The sequence below is a fragment of the Protopterus annectens genome, chromosome 15.part0 (genome assembly GCF_019279795.1).
Source record: "Protopterus annectens isolate FY-2018-M chromosome 15.part0, PAN1.0, whole genome shotgun sequence".
Lineage (NCBI taxonomy): Eukaryota > Metazoa > Chordata > Ceratodontiformes > Protopteridae > Protopterus > Protopterus annectens.
The window spans coordinates 71,041,047-71,059,981 of NC_056749.1; the positions used below are offsets into that span (position 1 = coordinate 71,041,047).

Below are 18,935 nucleotides of genomic sequence, written 5' to 3' on the forward strand. Positions count from 1 at the left end.
TAGAATCGATTTTTTTCCTCTTTTTTCATCCAAAGCTGTGATCTGTTGTATTTGACGTGTTCTGCCTTTGTCTGTGTTTATCCTGACGATCTGTAATTGAAGTTGAAAGGCAATAAGAATGCTTATTCCTTCACTGAATCCATATTGATGCTTAAAGAGTATTTGTACAGGCACATACTTGTGTGATTATAAACTCTTTTTTGAAGCAATTTACCTAGATTAGAGAGAAAAACTGGTCTTATATCTGAGGGATCAGTTTATTCATATATGTTTTCTCATGGGCTACAGTAGATTCTGTGTGCTTTTGTGACCCAAGAGAAATACTCTAGGTCACTGAGAAGAAACAGTCAAAATATATGATATACACAGTTTAAAGATTAAGAAAAGGATGACACATATAAAAACTCACCCATAGAAAACATCAAAAGGGAGTGCTAGATAAATAGCCAGTGAATTATTTATTATGATGAATATCTTGTTTCATGACAGTTCACATCTAAATTAGGCTTTTGGGTCTGAGTGTAGTGATCAACAACCACTTTTCTATGTTTTATGACAACATTCACTCTTTGCTCCTTTTGAACCCACCTAGCTGGCCATCTAATGAATCACCCCTAGAGGAGTTTTAATTTCTTTACCTTGCCCCATTCTGTCCTTCCAAATAAGTTACTTGATTACCACTAATTTATTTTCTGTGGGTCAGTGATCACCTTTTCATACTATAAATATACAAATGTAAATGCAAATGTATTAAATTATTTAAATAGTTTGTTTTATTTTATTAGTGCATTAGTGAGAGAAAATGTCCTGATTCCTGAATTAACACAGCTGTGAATTTATATTCAGTTATTAATCCCTCACTCGCTTTATAACTGTATCAGTTCTATCTCGATGTGCACAACAATCTTTTGTGATATATTTATTGTAAAGTACAGTCTTGGGTCTGGCTCATTGGCGCAAAGCGTCTCTGGACCAAATTATTTTACCAGTTAACAAATGAATAAATAAGTAAGTAAAACAAATAAATGGCAACCTGTAATTCTAACCTCAGCAGAGGTAAAGTCTTACCAGTAATGTCACTTGGGTGTCTGAAAAGGTATTTAAGAAGATGATGACATGATGAGACATCTACATCTCTCCCTTACAGGATATAACCCAGCCATGACATTCGGGATCCGTGGAACACATACTGCAATGCCCCAGCCCAGCAGCCCACCAAAAGGTTCCCACTCTTCTAGCTCATTTGAAGACATCACACATCTACTACAAAGACAGCCACAGGTCTCACTGAATCTAACTCTAGTTAAAGAGTCAAAAAAAGTCTTTAAAGTTCACCTGCCTAGTCTTAATGTCTCCCCATCAAGTTTGCTCTGTAGTTATTAACCAACCAGAAAATGCTCTTAATGTCTCCCCATCAGGTTTGCTCTGTAGTTAATAACCAACCAGAAAATGCTTTACACCCATCTTTCTCTTGATAACCCTCATGCTTTTTTCTGCCACCACTCCTGAAATGCTAGTAATATCTCCCAACCCCTCTAAGCACCCCTACCTACTCTGACCCTATCCTCCTCCTAACTATAAGCTTCTCTGTACTCCTCTCTCTGCACCCAGCACTTACCATTCTCCATGATTGTTTTTTTTTTTGCATACTCACTGTTTTCTTCCAGGTGGTGCAGCCCCGCTCCTTTCGCCCTCACTACGTTCAGGCTGACTTTGCTCCCCTACTCCTAATTCCCACCCACCCCCACTGCATCCAAATTTATCTTTACACCTAGCCACACCTACCATCCACTAACCAATCACACCTAGCCACACCTATAACCTCATTACCCAATCACGCATGTCACCCAACTATCCTCCTTAACCCCATCAGGAGGTACAACTCTCTTATTAGCCTCCCCAACTTTGCTTCTCTAATTCTCCCATACCCCACCCTTATCATAGACTAGCTTCTCTAAGTAATACTCCCATACCCAACCCTTATCAAACACTACAGTACACATACAGGACACCAACATGCTATTAATGCCTATCCATACACTAATTCTACTATCAACTATGAGTCTTCTCACCTCTTACCATACCCTCCTGCATGTAACTTCACATCATACAGTTACTGTTACCTTTCACCATCATACCAGTCAATCTCACTTCTCAATCTCTTCCTTAATCCTTACCCTATCACCCACCAACTATTCTTACTTTAAAATACTACAACACCCTAACTATCCCAAACCCTCCCTAAAATTGAATAGAGAAATCACAAAACTCTTGCAGACCTTTATCTACATTGCCTCTAAATTATCTTGCTGTGGGGATGTTCATCCTAACACCGGACCTGCTATTCCTTCAAATCTTCCATCACCTCAAATTCCCCCTCTCCCCAATAGCTTAAATCAAACCCCTAGAAAAACAACCAACCTACTCTTTCTAAATATAAACTGTAGAAGTATCTCCAACAAAATCCATGATCTACATGCCTGCCTCTCACTTTACCTGCCAGCCAAAGTTGTCTTAACTGAGACTTGGCTTAAGCCACACATCAGTGACAATGAAATTATCCCCCCAGGATACAACAACCTAAGGAAGGATGGAAAGAAAAAGAGGGGGGAGACATTGGAGACATTGCCATACTATTTAAGAATCACCTCACAGTACAACCACTATGCATAAAATATCCCTCTGTGGACAATGCTGAAATATCGTTCACCCAACTAACACTCAACTCCAAAAAAAGAATAAACATAATGGGATGCTATATACCTCCCAGTAACAACATACCCACTCTGGAAAACCTGCTCCATTGGTCCTGTCCATCCCTCCAAAATGAAACTATTCTTCTGGGGGATTTTAATATAGACTGGCTATCCTGTAACTCCTCCACTCCAACAAACCGCATTCAACTCCACGGCTTCACCCAATCCATCCAAACACCTACAAGAATTGACAAGGCAACTAACAAGGAATCTGTCCTGGACTGGATTCTAACTAATACACCAAGTCTCCCCACTCTAGCAGGATGCCTTCCAGATGGTCTAAGTGACCACCTGCCAACCGTCCCACTATGTCAAAATAATCATAAACCTAAGGGTACTGTCTCCCATACCATCAGAAGCAGAAAGAACTTTAACCCCATTAACTTCATTGTAGAACTAAAACATTGCAATTGGATACCCCTGAAATACCTGGAATTAAACAAGGCAGTTTCCTACTTTAATACTACCTTTCTAGGCATATTAAATTTTCACGCCCCTCCCAGATCCTTAAGAATCAGCGCTAATCCCACACCTTGGCTTACCAAAGAAACCAAACTCTTCCTCAAAGCCAGGGGCAAAGCATGGGATCACTGATATTCTGTCAAGTCTCCAGCTGCTAAACAAAGATATCAGGAGCTTAGGAATAAAACCAACATTAGTTACTACTCCACCCTTCAAACCAAGCACCAATATCTCCCTCAAAAAGACTACTACCAGGCAAAAGTCATACTTTTACCCTAGTAAATGACTCAGATAGCATTGCTGCTCAATTTAACAAATACTTTACTGAGACAATTCAAACCCTTGCCAACCAACAGAAAAATCAACACAAACCCCCCACCGTTGAACCCTCCACTGCTCACACAAAGAATAAATCCTTCCAACTCTAACCTACCTCTATAGATAGAATAAAACAAATTCCTCGTAAAACTAAAGCCCACTGCTCTGGCTGCTGACAAATTACCAGGGGAATGCCTGAAAACTGCTGCAGAAGTAGTGACCTACCCTATAGCCATTCTAATTAATTGATCCCTTTCAGAAGCCATTGTCCTTGAGATTTGTAAAATATCTTATATAATCTCCCTACATAAAGAAAGCAGCACCATAGAACTTACTAATGCACAGTACTTACTAACGACCGACCAATAGCAATACTATCACCTTTGGCAAAAATTCTTGAAAAATGTACACATTTCCAACTACTAGACTATATCCATACACATAAACGTCTCTCAAATAATCAGCTTGGGTTTCATCCCTTCCATAGTACCACCACTGCCCTCATGGTCTTCACCAATACAGTAAACACTGATAGAAACAATGGTCAATACATTTCTGCCACCTTTCTTGACCTGTCAAAGGCCTTTGATATGGTTAGACATGACATTCTTATCACAAAAATGTCTGAATTAGCCCTTTCTCAATCCCCCATAGCATGATTCCAAAGCTATTTATCCAGCCGACAGCAGGCAGTTCTGTGGAAACAAGACCTCTCACCCCTTCTTCAAGTCACTCTTGATGTTCTACAGGGTTCTATATCAGGCCCACTGCTGTTCACCCTTTATACCAACAAGCTCTATTCCTCCACTCCCAATGTATCTGTCATTCAGTATGCAGATGATTCGATGTTAATTTGCGTAGCTTCCTCACTAAATCAACTTCATACTTTAACACAAGAATCATTCCTAACTATGGAAGCAAGGCTATCCAATACCCAACTTTTACTAAACCCTGTTAAAACCAACCTGCTGCTCTTTAAACCTACTATATCCTCCTCATCAACCAGCACTTTCAATATCTAGTCCAGTAATAATACGTCTGTCTCAGAGTATACCAAACTCCTTAGTGTTGAGATTGATAACAGACTCTGATTTGATATTCACATCTCCCAGACCATCAAGAAGGTCCACAAAACTAGGCGCCTTCTATAGAAATAGACAGTTCCTTACCCAACCAACAAAAGCAGCCATAGCCCATACCCACCTCTTCTCAACCCTCCTCTATGCCTCCCCTATTCTAACCAACCTTAGAAAATATCTAGCCAGGCTTGACTCATGCTATAACAAAATTGCTAGATTCGCCTCTGACTCCCCATATAGATCTCACTACTGCTCATCCTTGAAGCACTGGCTGGAACTTCCCCATCTCTTACACTACAATCAACTTGTTCTGGCCCATAAAATTCTGTATCATCCAGAAAAAAACCCTGCACTTCAAAGCCTACTTTACCGCCACAGCAATAACAAGAGTCTTCGCTCCAGCAACAAACCTATTTTAATATAAACTAAAACTAGGAACTGCACCTTATATCCATACTGTACATATTTTGTGGTATTACAAATCTGTATAAGGTAGGGACTTCAGGATTATTGACTTAAAGATTTGCTATTGCACTATATAACCATTTGGATTTTTCATGGAACAATTTGACTGAAATACTCATAGATAATATATAAGTTATATTAATGCAATTAAAATAGTAATAATTTATTTTAGAACAAACTGAATAGGACATTATTGTTTTCTTAAATATATGTTATTTAACTGTAATTGTCTGACCCCTGCTTGTTCTAGTTACTACAGTAAACTGTTATGCTGGTAATTCACAATAAGATTTCAAGTTGTTAAATGTGCTGACATGGGGATATATTTCAATTTTACTTCTTTAGGATTTGAACAGCTGATATCTCTATCTTGAGAATGCCTCACTGACTGAATCCTACATGCCTCAGTTATGGGACATCTGTTACTCATTTTTTTTCATAAGCTACTCAGGATATGTATTCCATATTTAGTAAAGGATTTTTTCAGTTTGTGATCATTTTTATATTCTGACTGTCTGAAATTAGTGTCCATTTTAATAAAAACCTATTTTGTAGCAGGCTTGCTGGTATTATGACAGGGTGCATATTTGCACTATTTATGAACCTATGATCCACATAGTCAGACACAATCATAAACCACTGGAGGTCAGTAGAGATGGGGAGGAGGGATGACTGATTCTGCTGTATTCATTATATGATGCGTGACCTACAGATGCAAAGTGCAGATGGTGTCACTGCATGCTACTGGTGGTATGCACACGGATAGCCTCTGTTTGAACATATAAGCCTTAATGTCACAACATGCTTCACTTTACATGAAAGGCAGTGGTGACACCAGAATGATGACTCCCTACAGGTGAGGCCCTGGCATATCTCTGCCCAGAACCTTAATGGTCTATAACATTAACTTATAACAAGTATCAGAAATCTGTTTCATCCATCTGCCTCCACACAATGGTGCTGGAAGGTAGCAACAAAACCTGGACTACTGTTGTCTTCTGCTTCTGGTGAATAAAATGAATGGTTGAGGTATTTTTTCAAAAAAAATGTGTGTGTGTGTGGGGGGGGGGTAATGGGGGACTTTGGGATGGCTTAAATATATTTCGTATTTCAGATCAATATTAATCACATAAACATCCTTAACTTTCAGAATTAAGATTCAGTATGGATTCACTCTCAGCAAAACACGCAGAAACATAAAACATAAATGAAATACACATACTGAACAGTATTCATATCCAAAAGCATTCTTAGGGTGGGGAAAAAGGTGTGGCTCCCTGGGTGCAATCGGCAGATGCCAGATGGGTAGTAGCACGGGGTATTGGCATTCAGAAATGCAGTCTGTATGTAACAAGTGGTTTGATACAGTTTACAAAAAAAGTTTTTTTTTTCTTTAATTAACTCAGAAGGAGAGGAACTTTCTTTCTGTTATCCTCAACTTGGAGGACCTTTTTTACTGGTTCTCAACTTATATTGTTTAGGGGGAGATGCCAGACTGGGGAACTGCACAATTATCCAAGTCTGTAGCTTTGTGGAAAGTAACAGTTCAGAATGGCCTGTTTCACAATACACACACACACACAAACACACACACACGCACACCCACGCACACACACACACACACACACACACACACACACATACACACACACACACACTTACACACACACACACACACACACACACACACACACACACACACACACACACACACACACACTTTTTCCCTAAATGGGTAAACATTTGAAGGCCTGGTCCCTGTTATTTGGAAAACCTTCCATATTCTACCACTACACAAGGGTGCTAATGCCACTGAACTTACAAATTATCGCCCATTTGCCATCCTGTTCCCCCTTATCCAAAACACTAGAAAGAGTAGTGCACACCCAACTAATGAACTATCTTCTCATTCACAAACCAGTGTCAAACACCCAACACGGTTTTCGTCCCCTTCACAGTACCACCACCACACTAATGTCCTTTACAAATACAGTTAACCACCATAGAAACAATGGACAATATGTATCTACTATATTTTTGAACCTATCCAAAGCCTTTGACATAGTAAATTACAATAAACTCATCAACATTCTCTCCATCCTAAACTTTAACAGCTCTTCTTTCACATGGTTTCATAGCTACCTTGCAGGATGACTGCAAGCTGTCCAGTGGCAACACCACCTTTCTCCACTGCTCCCAGTTGCCTTAGGGGTTCTACAAGGCTCCATCCTTTCACCTCTACTTTTCTCTCTATTCACCAACTAGCTCAGCACCTCCACAACCCACACTTCTGTAGTACAATATGGAGACAATTCATCCTTAATATGTGCAGCCCCCACTCTACAAAACCTCCATACTATAACCCAAGATTCCTTTCTATCTGTAGAAACATGGCTCACTAACTCCCAACTAATTCTGAATCCCAACAAAACTAAGCTCCTCCTTTTTACCCCAATTACATCCCCTCGTCTTCCCAGTCTTTTACCATTGTATCCAAAAATCAAACCTCAGTTACCCACACCAAACGGCTTGGAACAGAAACTGGTAATAATTTGAAATTTGACATTTACATAGCCCAAACCATCAAAAAAGTCCACAAGAAACTAGGTCTCCTGTATAGGAGCAAACAATTTCTTACAAAAAATACAAATGCTATAGCCTATACACACCTCTTACTAATCCTTCTGTATGCCTCCCCAATACTAACCAACCTCCGCAAAACTGACAATCAGACTATCAATCCTTCTGTATGCCTCCCCAATACTAACCAACCTCTGCAAAACTGACAATCAGACTATCAATCCTTCTGTATGCCTCCCCAATACTAACCAACCTCCGCAAAACTGACAATCAGACTATCAATCCTTCTGTATGCCTCCCCAATACTAACCAACCTCTGCAAAACTGACAATCAGACTATCAATCCTTCTGTATGCCTCCCCAATACTAACCAACCTCCGCAAAACTGACAATCAGACTATCAATCCTTCTGTATGCCTCCCCAATACTAACCAACCTCCGCAAAACTGACAATCAGACTATCAATCCTTCTGTATGCCTCCCCAATACTAACCAACCTCCGCAAAACTGACAATCAGACTATCAATCCTTCTGTATGCCTCCCCAATACTAACCAACCTCCGCAAAACTGACAATCAGACTATCAATCCTTCTGTATGCCTCCCCAATATTAACCAACCTCCGCAAAACTGACAATCAGACTATCAATCCTTCTGTATGCCTCCCCAATACTAACCAACCTCCGCAAAACTGACAATCAGACTATCAATCCTTCTGTATGCCTCCCCAATACTAACCAACCTCCGCAAAACTGACAATCAGACTATCGATCCTTCTGTATGCCTCCCCAATACTAACCAACCTCTGCAAAACTGACAATCAGACTATCAATCCTTCTGTATGCCTCCCCAATACTAACCAACCTCCGCAAAACTGACAATCAGACTATCAATCCTTCTGTATGCCTCCCCAATACTGACCAACCTCCGCAAAACTGACAATCAGACTATCAATCCTTCTGTATGCCTCCCCAATACTAACCAACCTCCGCAAAACTGACAATCAGACTATCAATCCTTCTGTATGCCTCCCCAATACTAACCAACCTCCGCAAAACTGACAATCAGACTATCAATCCTTCTGTATGCCTCCCCAATACTAACCAACCTCTGCAAAACTGACAATCAGACTATCAATCCTTCTGTATGCCTCCCCAATACTGACCAACCTCCGCAAAACTGACAATCAAACTGGAATCATGTTATAACAAAATAGCAAAGTTTATTACTGGTACCTCCTATAGGTCACATCACTGTACTTCTCTCAAGCAACTAAACTGGCTTGAACTCCCTCAGCTTATACACTTTAATCAACTAACCTTTGCACAGAAAATTCTCTACCAACCCGATAAAACCCCTGCTCCCGAAAATACTATACACTCATATATTACTTCTCAATATCTCTGCTCCAGTAGCCTGCACCTTTTAGACACCACCAAAGCAAACAACTTAGCTGGGAAGACTCTCTTTTTTCTAACTACATTTTTAAAATATGGAATAAGATGCCAACCCAAATAACAACAATCAGCTCTATAGTACAATTAAAAAATGTCCTTAAGTCACACTTGACAGACACCTGGCTATGTTCCTGCAACTCCCAAGGATAGACTCCCCTTAGTCTTCTAGCCAACTAATGTCCTTCACTAAAATTAAAAAAGAAAAAAAAAACTGCCCTCTGGGTCCTGTATTTTACTTATAATGTAAAGCTGTGAATGCTTTGAGAAAAACTTTTTTTCCAATATGTACCTGTTATTTGCTATCAATGTAGTTATTCCCAAATGTTTGTTAACTTATGTTTTGTCTGTAATTGCTACATCTGTATTCTTACTGGATGTTTGTTAAACTCTAATTTGTTTGTACTGGAGCTTTTCTCCACAGGCCCCCACTGAAAAAGGACCTCTGTCCAGTCAGACTCTTCCAGTAAACAAATGTAAAATAAATAAATAAATAAACTAGCACAAAAATGTCCAAGGCTGGCACCTTCACAGCCAAAGTTGTAAGACGTTCCTCAAGTGCAGAAGGCTCCCAATAGCTACTCACAGAAGCACGGCAAATTCCATAAATACAACAGCCTTCATCCAAATTTCCTTGGCAAAACAGCAGATTCACTCTTCTTCCATGTGATGTGAAGAATCCTCACAGAAATTGTTCTAAAGTTAGAATAAGAGACCCTGACCAGTCTACTCAGCGTAGGCCTCTTTTAAAGTTGGTTTTACCCTCACATAACTTCCTGTTTCCTACATGTGTGTCAACAACACATCCTTAAGTATAAAACATGGATTCTAATGAGGCTTTGCAAATTTTCTTTCTGCCCCCTAGTGCTGTAAATGTACATTTTCAAGCATTTTCATTTAAATAATACATTTTATGAAGATCAAGCATATCCTCAAGTACAAACTGACCTGAATTGTTGGATGGTACTCCTTTAACTCCAAAATAATTATATATATATATATATATATATATATATATATATATGTATATATATATATATATATATATATATATATATATAGAGCAGGAAAATGCTGCATAACTCTCCAACCCCTACAGACAGCCACTGCTTACACATCTGAGGCAGTATAATAGCACAGGCATGCTACCTCAAACCCAGATTATTGGATGATATATTATAACAAAGCCATAGGAATGGTACCCCAAACCCAGATTATTGGGTGCCATATTATAACAAAGCCATAGGCATGCTACCACATACCCAGATTATTGGATGTCATATTATAACAAAAGCCATAGGCATTCTAATCCAAACTCATATTACTGGCTGTCATATTATAACAAAGCCATAGGCATGCTACCTCAAACCCATATTATTGGGTGTCATATTATAACAAAGCCGTAGGCATGCTACCCCAAACCCAGATTATTGGGTGTCATATTATATCAAAGCCGTAGGCATGCTACCACCAACCTAGATTATTGTATGGCATATTATAACAAAGCCATAGGCATGCTACCACCAACCTAGATTATTGTATGGCATATTATAACAAAGCCATAGGCATGTTACCACCAACATAGATTATTGGATTGCACTGAGTATTAGGTGCACACCTGAAGATGAGGATTACAAATGTTCTTTTAGCCAAGACACATGCTCCCATAAGAAATGCCCAGACTAAGAAGATAGTGATGCATCATGTAGCAAGGCAGCCTTCAATGCAAATAGAAAACATGGACTGTTTACTGTATATATGCAGAAAGGGGCTAAGTGCAAAACATTGATAAAAGGAATAAAGGGCTACTTCTTCAGCCTTGTTGTGGGACAAACAAAGAAGAACGCATTTCTCTTGTGCATACATGCCTCTCAACTGTCCACATTTTTGCTTTGTATTTTTGGTCTGCTCCTCATAAAAGTTTAGTTTTTTTTCTGGCAAATCACTGAGGGATGAAGTCACTAAATACTGAAATAAGTTTGAGTTTCAGGCTTCATATCCTACAGAAAATGCATGCTAATACAAATTCTGTTAGTCTAGTAACTTTTTAAGTTTTTAAGACCAATGTGCAAAATCCATCCCTATTTTGGGGCTTTGTCCAGATTTGTTGCACTAAGAGGTTGAGAGGTATGTGTGCATACAGCCATAAGAATATGAAAATCCAGTTAAGCTGCATCAGGTTGCAAAAGGTTGTGCACCCATGGAATGGGTGATGGGAAATAATCCACACGGACATTCAAGAAGATATGGGTCAGGTAGAAAAAGGGTAAGGGGCAAGATAGAGATGGAGGAGAGGCCGGATGTTAAAGGCACGTAAAGACCATGCTACATAGACTATGTGTCTCCCTCGACCATCAAGTAACTGCAACATAAAGCAGGTCAGCTAGCTGGCATCTCCTTCTTTTTATACACAATAGCCTTGATGTGGAAAATGTAGTTGCCAGATAGCATGATGTTTTGTGAGAACATCTTCTCACAACTTGTTAAACTCAAATGACACCCAAATGACACCTCCAGGTATTTCTCCATATTAGCATAGTGACATCTGTAATCATCTAATTTTGCCTCTGCATATTTAAATTAATAACTGCAAAGTTATGCTACTTACAAGCTATTGAAATAATTGATCTTATATGATGGACAACATAGCTGTAACACTGCTCATATACTATTTATTTATCAAAATAATAATATTTTCTCTGAACAACTCAACATATAAGCAACAAAACAAAACTTCTTAGTCTCATGTAAGTGCTAATATCTGGATGAACAAAATGCTACTGACAGGAGGTTTATAGCTTTTGTGATTACTGAGGTATTGTAAGCTGTTTATAAAATAATTTTATATTATTTCTGTTTGTTAACACTGAACCACATTGATCATTTTTATGTTAAAACCAGAAAGACAATACAGGCATACAAACATAATAAAATACAGCATAACATCAGTGAAAATTTACCTGCAAAGATCAATGCATTTAGGCAAACCTTTCAACAATTCAAAATTTTGCAGAATATCCAGATTATCGCCACATATTTTTTGTCTTTTCCCACATAAAATTGGTAGTTTGCTGGTGAATCACTAAAGACTGAATTCAGTAAATAATCTTCATAGGATCATAGGAAGTTACTAGGCTAATGGCCCTAGGCCCCTTACAACCCTAGTCAAGTTCTACCCTTATTTCCATGATCAGCATCTATCACCCTTGTCCAAGAGTGACACAGACGGAACCTCTGCATTTGTGCAAAATCTGCTATTCTTGCAACTAAGTTTCTAAAAGCATTATTTAAAAAACGTCCATGGGCTTGGGCTTTTACCCCCCCCCCAATTATTTTTGGCTTTGTCCAGATTTTTTTGCAGTAAGAGGTTGAGAGGTATGTGTTTATGTTTTATATCATGTTAAAAGTTGTACACATGTGAACAGTTTAGCAGAATGCATCTTTTTAATGGCCTCTGTAACTTTGCAAGTATCACAGCACAGAAGCATTACATACATACATACAGCACAGATTTAGCTCTTTCATTTCTTAACCCAGAAACTTCATCAGAATCACATCTAACTGCTTCTGTTCTCATTAAATACACCCAACACCTTTCTGATTGGCCATCATTAATTAAATCATTTAAGCACCTATCTAGTTTAAAGTAAACTTACATAAAAAGTTAAACATACATAAAAAAGATATGTAAAAATGGTTCCCATTCAGAAGCCTGAAACATCATAAGCCTGAAAATCAAAATCCTGAAACCAAAAGCCTGAAAATTCAGAATCCTGAAAACTCAAAATCCTGAAAGCCCAAAATCCTGAAAGACCAAAATCCTGAAACTCAAAATCCTGAAAACACAAAATAGACATACTGATGTCATTGTGGCTTTGCTATTGTTAGCCCTGTGGTGTTGGGTCATGCGTTGGGGTCAGGTAAGTGTGCGGTTGGTTTTATTTTAGGGTTAGGGGCGGTTTAAGTGAGTTAGGGTTAGGGCGCAGGTTAGGCATGTATGCAATAGTGACAAATATTGGGGTTAGGGGTTTAAGTGAGTTAGGTTTAGGCTGGTCAGGTGAGTGTGCGATAGTGACGGACCTTAGGGTTAGGGTTAGGGTCAGGGTCAGTTGGTAGATATTAGTGTCTTTATAGTGACATATTAGCATTATTTGTGTTTTCAGGATTTTGAGTTTCAGGATTTTGGACTTTCAGGATTTTGGGCTTTCAGGATTTTGAGTTTTCAGGATTCTGAATTTTCAGGCTTTTGGTTTCAGGATTTTGATTTTCAGGCTTATGATGTTTCAGGCTTCTGAATGGTAACCGTAAAAATACATAATATAACAATACTGTTTGTTTTAAAACCATTGCTGTTGTATTTGTGTTTTCATATTGTATTATTAAAAGAGTGGAGTCCTTTACTGGCAATGGAAACAGCAACTGGAGGGTTTTTGGTTATTGGCAACTGGATACTTACCCTCAGAAAAGTTCGGCAATACTGTTGTTTGTTAAAATCAGGTTTCGGACATCTCATCTCCGCCAATTAATTTTCAGGTAAGTGGATTTTCATTAATTTGAAGTAGACTCGTAATGACACATTCATAAAATAATTTATAAATAGCCTCTTTGATTAAAAATTGTTTGAGCTTTGCATGGAAATGTAAGAAGCAGGATATAGATTGAGTTTTGATGGGTGAGCTCAGTAGAAAAGCTCTGATCCATGTTAATGATGTCTAGTCATTCAGGTCAGTACATTAGGGTTGGAAAGAGACTGGCATCCGATTATAAATACGTTACAATGTTACATACAACAATTTCAGAGCCTATTAAGTCATTCAATGAGTTTACCTCCATACAAACTTGGATCAAAAGTTCTATCATCCACCAAGTAATCCAGGTCATGTTTAGATTTCAAAATAGTATTTAATTTCCTAATTTTTAAAGGTAAAGAATTCCAGCAACTACCAACCATAAGAAATGAAAGCAATTTTGCTTCATCTTCAAATTACAGTGTCTCGTCTCAACTAAATTATTATTTCTGGTGTCCAACAAATGCTGTTTTTTAATAATACCCACACATGCACCATAACAATCAGAAAGAAAGCATTTATGGATTAAAACTAAGCCCCCCCAATAACCTATAATTGATAAAGAATAAGGATAATGATTTCAGCCATCTATGGCAACTGAGACCCCTTAATACTCTTATTTGATTGGTAAAGAACTTTTGCATCCTTTCAATTCTTTCAGTCTGAGCCCCACTGTCCATACACGCAATTCTTCCATAGTCAATTACTGATTGGGTTAAAGAGCAGCAATAACACATCCTCATCCCTACTTACTATAACACCGACTACTTTTTGTAATTCATAATATCACCTTCTTATTGTTTCAATTAAATGTGTATAACAAGTAAATCCTTTATTAATATTAATCTGTAAGTCCTTAATACTGTTCACCTTTTTAATAAAACGATTGTTCATTACATAGCGATAACATGGATTATTTTTCCAAAATTTATAATACGTCTTTTTCAAATTATATTCAATTTAATTAGAGGTAGCCCAAATAAATACCTCATCTAAATATCTGTAATCTATTATGATCTTCCAGATTTGTAACAACTGAACAATCCTTAGTGCCATAAGTATACTTAGTTATTCACAAACCGTTATGATCAGGAACAGATGCCATAAATAATCTGAATAACACACATCCCGGCACTGATCCCTCAGGAACACCAAGGAGATTAATTTAATTTCTGAAAGAGTATCTTTAATTCTTACTGAAAGGAAATACCTGTTAGCAGATAATATCATTCAGCTATAAAATATAAAATGCAGACTGTCAGAGGTTCTGGATGTAAACATATTATTTATTATAAAGTATCATGATGCTGGAATATCTCAAAATAGAGCAAGATTCAGCCATATGCTCAGATGCAACTCTTTCATGTCATAAAATTAAAAAAAAATGTTTGGTTCATACAAAGTTCAAAGCTTTCTCAATTTGAGATTAAAATGCAAACGTGTTTCCAAGGCTAAAAGGAGTAAACAGATAAAAGATATGCATAAGGGAGGATAGCTTTAACCCTTCTCATGCTTCTATATTGACATATTTTATGTATTTATTTTCAGCAGAATTATCTTCAGAGACATTCAGTACAGGTACAAAGTTCCTGGTTTCCTTTCAAGGTTAAGTGATTACAAGAAATGTTTAACATTTCTTTGCTACCCTCTAATGAACTTTAACAAAGTCCAACTGTTCTTCTCAACTAAATAGTAAAACTATATGAAACTGCTGCAATACTTTTAAGTTAACAGTATATTAAAATAAGCAAAAATAGACATAAAAATAACATATTCATTACATCACCTTACAAGTTCTTTGGGGTAACCAATTCTTTACTCACATTATAATATAGTGGTTCACATCATATGCAACAATTACAGAGAATGTCTTATAATGGGGAATAGTATTAAATGCTTTTGCCATGTCCAGATACACAACATCAGTGGACAACCCCTTATCCAATGCCATTCACAGTGGCTGATAGAAAGACAATAAGTTTATTTGATAAGATCCACCTGGAGTAAATCCATGATGAGTAATAAGTAATTGCTATATAAATTGTTAATCGCTATGTAATCCAATATAACTACTGTCTGTTTATTTTAACTGTGGAGCTTTTCTCACTGGGCCTCTTCTGAAAATGGACCTACGTCCAGTCGGACATGCCCAGTCAACAAATATAAATAAATAAATAAATGAGAAAAAAATCCTTCTTCCAACCCACAGTTTCCACAATATACTTGAAAACTGCTCTGTCAATGCATTTTCCCAGTAAATAAGTTAGACTAACTGGTCCAAAGTTATTAAAGACAAGTTCCCACCCTTAGGTATTGGAATCACAATTGCCTCCTTTGATAATCATGGCATGAAACCTGCTTTTAAAAACCTCTGAACTAAACATAGTGAACAGGGACTAATATAAATTATTATAGTTTTCAGAAAATACTCATTTATCCTATCAGTCCAGCCACAAAGCTTGAATTAATCTTAAACAACTCTTCATGTCCACTTTTAAATATAGTAGGGAATAAATCACTACCATTAAAGAGAAAAATGTATTCAGCTATAACACCACCCTCTGATAATACTAATGTATTTGAAAGTATAGTAACCAAAACATCTATATCAGTTATTAAACTATCAGTCTACTTCATATTATAATATAAGGAATTTCCTTATTACAAATTCAGATGCCTGAAAAAGAATTTCTTATTGTCCAACATTTGACTAGCTAACATTCTCTCATACTCACACTGAGCCATTCTTAACTTCCTCCTGAAGCTAACACTAACTCCTTTATATCTTTCTTCATTACTTCTACTAGGTTGATTCCTGAACTTTCTCCAACATAATCTCCTTCTCTTATTACCCATTTCTTGTTCAAAATTCACCAAGGCATTTCAGAAGCTGTTACAGTTGCAGAGGCTAATCTTCAATAATTTGATTTAAGTAGGAGTAAAATATTTTCCAGCCAGTGTAAATGTCAACATGCCATAACTCATCCTTCAATTTCCAATTATTTATTACCTCATTTAGCTTGCAATAATCAGTCCTATCAAATGCCTGTCTACAACTTCGTTTTTTCTGACTGAATTTGAATGTGAGAAGAAGTTGGGAGTATATATTCATGCACAACTATTATGATCTGATCCAGTTAATTCTTATGTAAGTTTATCCAAACAATATCCAACAGATGATTACCCCTAGCTGTAATCTCTTCAATCTGTTTATAGCCATGTTCAAAACTAGATTTCACTATATCATTAATTACTCCCATATGACTATTGATTTTCTCTCACTGGATATTTGAATTATTGAAATCCACAGCTACAAATTCATATCTGTTCTCAAATTTAGGAGTCTATAAAATAAAAATACCCTAAACTGACAATAATTAATTCTGATATTAATTGAAATAATGTCAAAGCATTCAGTATTATTTATCAAATAAAAGGTACATTTTTATTCACATAATTAGACACACCACCACCTTTTCTATACCATCTGAAATTATAATATCCCCTATAATATGACAAACTAAGTGAAGGATTTTTGTCATAAACCCAAGTTTTTGTAATTAAGAATATATCAATAGAATCACACTTACATCTTAATTCTAAAAACGAAAATGTATTATTTAGATTTCTCATATTACACACCAACAAGTTCAAACTAGTACCATTCTCAAAATTAAAATTGTGTATTAACTTCTTTTCTTTCTAAAGAACAGATTCACAGAGTTAATAAGTTTCTTCAAAGAAACCTACCGACATAACTTGTAAAACTTATCAATACCATAAAATCTATAACTATAAACCACCTATTTTGATAAGAATATTACTTCAATAGAAGCCTCAAGACGTATTACTCTTAAGTTATTTGTAAGTCCTCTAGTGACTTTAATAAGTACCTACAGAAACCTCTGAGCTGAAATAGTATCCCAAGAGATAAGCTGAAATGACTTTTCCCTACTAAAATTAATAGTATCTTTCACACAACTTTTAAATGCTAAGATGTTACCCTTTCCCCCATCATTTACATTACTGCATAGTTTACCTCTCCCAAACAGTCTTATTTTAAACCAAAAGAATGTCCTGCATCATACATCCTCTTAGACATGTTGCTGTTACAAACATTTTTGTTTTTCCCAAGTATCTGCTTTCTAATCATTTGAAACATAGAAGCACCTATAATGAATATTTGTATAACCACAATCTTGCTGAAGAAACAATACGAATACCTCAAATAGTAGACCATCTCCTCAAATGTACCTTTGAAGAATTTATTATAAAATGCAGAAAACAGTTCCAAATCTCATAAAATCAATGTATTGTCTCTAGTGCCTCGGCCACACTTGCCTTTAACAGAGTAAACCTATAATGAATATGTTTCTACTATCATTGTTACAATGTATTCTCTCTAGTGCCTCGGCCACACTTGCCTTTAACAGAGTAAACCTATAATGATAATGTTTCTACTATCATTGTTACAATGTATTCTCTCTAGTGCCTCGGCCACACTTGCCTTTAACAGAGTAACCCTATAATGATAATGTTTCTACTATCATTGTTACAATGTATTCTCTCTAGTGCCTCGGCCACACTTGCCTTTAACAGAGTAAACCTATAATGATAATGTTTCTACTATCATTGTTACAATGTATTCTCTCTAGTGCCTCGGCCACACTTGCCTTTAACAGAGTAACCCTATAATGATAATGTTTCTACTATCATTGTTACAATGTATTCTCTCTAGCGTCTCGGCCACACTTGCCTTTAACAGAGTAACCCTATAATGATAATGTTTCTACTATCATTGTTACAATGTATTCTGATTACAATTGAGCTGCACTTGATCATTGTCTTCTAAAACCAAGGGTGACTCTCCCAGAATCCTTTTCCTTTTCTTTCTTACTAATTCAAATGTCTCAGTATCTGCTTCATTATCATTAAAACCTTTCTTTACCCCAATTCCTCTCTGCACAAGATCAGGATATTCACAGGACTCCTTTACATTTTGGTTTAAATTACTATCCTTCAGTACTCGGGTATTAAATTACTGTCCTTCAGTACTCGGGTATCATTCTGAATCACATTATTGGTCTGGTTAAAATTTTGTTCCCTTAATCTCATTTTCTGTTTACGTTCACTCAATTTATCAAAAGTATTAATAGGCAGAGGATGTGTTTCTTCGCTTTTTAGCACTTTAACCATGGGAAACAAATGCAAACTTTTTTGATCAAAATCAACCTGAATCCCCATTTCAACAGTA

At 36.9% G+C, this 18,935-nt stretch overlaps 2 protein-coding genes across 2 annotated transcripts in view; both read right to left on the reverse strand.

Moving 5' to 3' along the window:
• The window catches only part of LOC122789623 (circadian locomoter output cycles protein kaput-like), a 1,222,827-nt gene that overhangs the window by 1,034,644 nt on the left and 169,248 nt on the right, over nt 1–18,935 (reverse strand). The gene's annotated exons all lie outside the window — the stretch shown is intronic.
• LOC122789788 (agglutinin-like protein 2) overlaps nt 1–18,935 on the reverse strand; it is a 181,875-nt gene that overhangs the window by 123,805 nt on the left and 39,135 nt on the right. The window lies entirely within an intron of this gene.